General features: G+C 24.0%; 1 long non-coding RNA gene across 1 annotated transcript; it reads right to left on the bottom strand.

Moving 5' to 3' along the window:
* Positions 1-356: 356 nt before the first annotated feature.
* On the bottom strand, positions 357-2,778 carry LOC122504180. Its single transcript, XR_006301812.1, has 4 exons — positions 2,681-2,778; positions 2,494-2,589; positions 1,913-2,059; positions 357-569 (listed from the first exon to the last, which is right to left on the bottom strand). It is a non-coding gene; the product is annotated as an uncharacterized LOC122504180 (long non-coding RNA).
* Positions 2,779-3,039: the final 261 nt, after the last annotated feature.

Here is a 3,039-nt window from a genome sequence, read left to right as displayed (position 1 = left end):
AAGTTGGAAATTAATTAATTTCTAACTAATAATAAATAATATTATCAAAAACATTAACTACTGGTGTCACTATATTATTATTCCTTCCCTGTTTCGAAAAATCCAATATTTACTCGAATGAAATATATTCACTTGTTTAGAAAATCGAGCAAATTATTCGCGTTCAAAAATTTAAAAATAATATCTATGAAACTATATAATTTTTAATTTTTAAGAGAATTTCGTTACAAAATTATCAACAAAATATATTTTTTATAAGAAAAAATTCATTTGATTTCAGAAAATAAAAACAAATAAGATAAAATTAAATGAATCGAATTTAGACTAATGAAATAAAAAATTAATTTAAACAGGGAAGGAAAAACGCAAGAAAAAAGAAATAGAATATAGAAAAGACTCATCGAACGGTGATTCCCACGTTGGGCGATGGATGCTGTGCCATCGCGCTTCCTCCAGGAAAATAAAATAAAAAAAAATATTAAATTTGGTGGGCCACTTCCGCAGAATACAGGAACTGCTTTTCTCCTTTCACATCCTTTCATCCTTCTGGTTGCTTTTTTGCAAAATAACTGAAAAAATTAAGAAAATTATTAAACAATTAAACTACACAATTTTTTTCTTTTCCTTATTTTATTATTAGATACCTATTTAATTTATTTCATTTTTTAAATAAATAATAAATGATAAAATTCTTTGCAAAAATTCAATTATTTTTATATAAATAATAACATTCTTCGGAAGAATTCAATTATTTTTATAAATAGCACAATTTTTTGCAAAAATTCAATTATTTTTAACAGAATTTTAATAAAATTTCACAAAAGAATTCAATTATTTTCTAAAATTTTGAATAAATTCTTCTACACAATTCAATTTTTCAAAAAAATTTTAATACATTTCCAATAAATTCAATTATTTTCTAAAATCTTAATAAATGCTTTAAAACAATTCAATTACTTTTATAAATAGTAAAATTCTTCGCAAGAATTCAATTATTTTTATAAATATAGTAAAATTCTTTGCAAGAAATCAATTATTTTCAAAAAAGATTTTAATTGAATTCCTCAGAAGAAATCAAATATTTTTAAATATTTGCAGGAATTTTAATTATATCCCAAAAATTTTAATAAATTCTTCGAAACAGTTTAACTATTTTTATAAATACTAAAATTCTTTGCAGGAATTAAATTATTTTTAATCTAATTTCAATAAAATAGCTCGAAAGAATTTATTTTTTTCAAAAAATAATAAAATTCTTCTGGTAAATTCAATTATTTTCGAAACAACTTTAATTGAATTCCTTGAAAGAATTTACTGATTTTCAAATATTTACATAAAATTCATTTATTTTTAAAAATTTTAATAAATCCTTCGGAACAATTCAATTATTTTCATAAATAAAAAAATTATTTTATATATTGTTTATATCACTATTTTACTTTTTCATGTATTATTTATTTTACTATTTTATTATTAATTATTATTATTATTATTTTACCCTCTTATATATTATTTACATTATTATTGTTTTCTAATTCATTATTATCATTATTACCTATTAGGGAAGCACAAATAAAAAGTAATTTTTACTAATTTTATAATAAAACCTATGTAAGTCTGGATTTTCTGCTCGTTTCTGTAAATTTTAACTATTTCCGGAGTAAATGTTACTTTTTCCGAAGTAATTTTTGGTACAATTAAGTAAAATTTCCTTCGAACGTGTAGTAAAATTTACTCTAAAAATAGTAAAAGTTGACAGAAATGTGCCGAAGTTCCTGACAGTTTAGAGGTTATATATTTTGTAAATATATAGCAAAAATTATGATTTTCGTGTAAAGAAAATAACTTGAAAGTAATTAATTTTCATCAATTTATAAATTAGTATAAAAGTAATTATTGAAAATACTCTTACCAGTATTGATATACACGCTTCGTCGTGATAGAAATGCGATGACAGCACATCCGATTCAATAAGAAACAAAATTTTTCTGAATTTTTACTTTATATCGTTTAATCGAGGAATGCTTCCCCAGGACTCAAGACCACAAGAAACGGATGCCTAAAATGTAAAAAAGTAAACAATTATGTAAAAGTTGTCGAAACAAAAACAATATTGTTACAAGCGCTGCAACTTCACGTTAAATAGGTGCACGTATTTACACCTTGAAAAAACTGTCGCAATTGAATATATAATTGTGACACTTTTTTCACCATAACCTATAAATATGCAAAATTAACACAAACCCCTATTTCCTATACGTTACTGATTAAAAAACCAAAGAAAAATGTATTTGAAAACAATAATTTTTTTACACATACGATCACACGATATAGCGCGCACCGAACCTAACCTACAAATAAACCATGAAAATGACGGAAATCGATCACATCGTATTACGAATATTCATATGTAAATTGTATTCAAAACAAAAAACAGTAACAAAATTGATACCATTGTAACAATTAATATTAATCTATCAAAACAATACGTACCTTGAGTTAAATTCAAACAATTCGCAAGACACATCAGCCGGGATGACAGTATTCTCTTGAATGGAATTTTCATTGTTTACATCCGCACATCTGCATCTGTTTTAACCAAAATCATATAAATAATTAACTAATAGTCAATTATTTACGACTTTTAATCAAAATGTATTGAAAATAAATAAACAATTACCTTTTTTTTAGAGGAAAAAGTACGAAATTTAACGGTGTGACACTGATAAAAGTACGTTGGCGAACTATCTTGAACTGAGCCGCGCACTACAAGTGATAAGTGCGCTCTGATTGGCTAGTCACACCAGAAGCGTCCGCCATTATTTTTCAGGAATATAACAAGCGTCCTGATTGGTTGTGAATACTTCCCTTGAATAGGCGCCAATATTTAAACCGTTCTGATACATTTTCGAATTTACAGTAAATTATTATTAACTATTATAATTATTAATTATTCTTTGTAAATTCTACAATAAATAATTTTTAATTCTACATTAATTAAAAAATCAATAATTCTCTATATTTATAATTTAGTATAAA

This window comes from Leptopilina heterotoma, unplaced genomic scaffold (assembly GCF_015476425.1).
Source record: "Leptopilina heterotoma isolate Lh14 unplaced genomic scaffold, ASM1547642v1 Lhet_281, whole genome shotgun sequence".
Lineage (NCBI taxonomy): Eukaryota > Metazoa > Arthropoda > Insecta > Hymenoptera > Figitidae > Leptopilina > Leptopilina heterotoma.
This window is presented reverse-complemented; position numbering and strand designations above follow the sequence as displayed.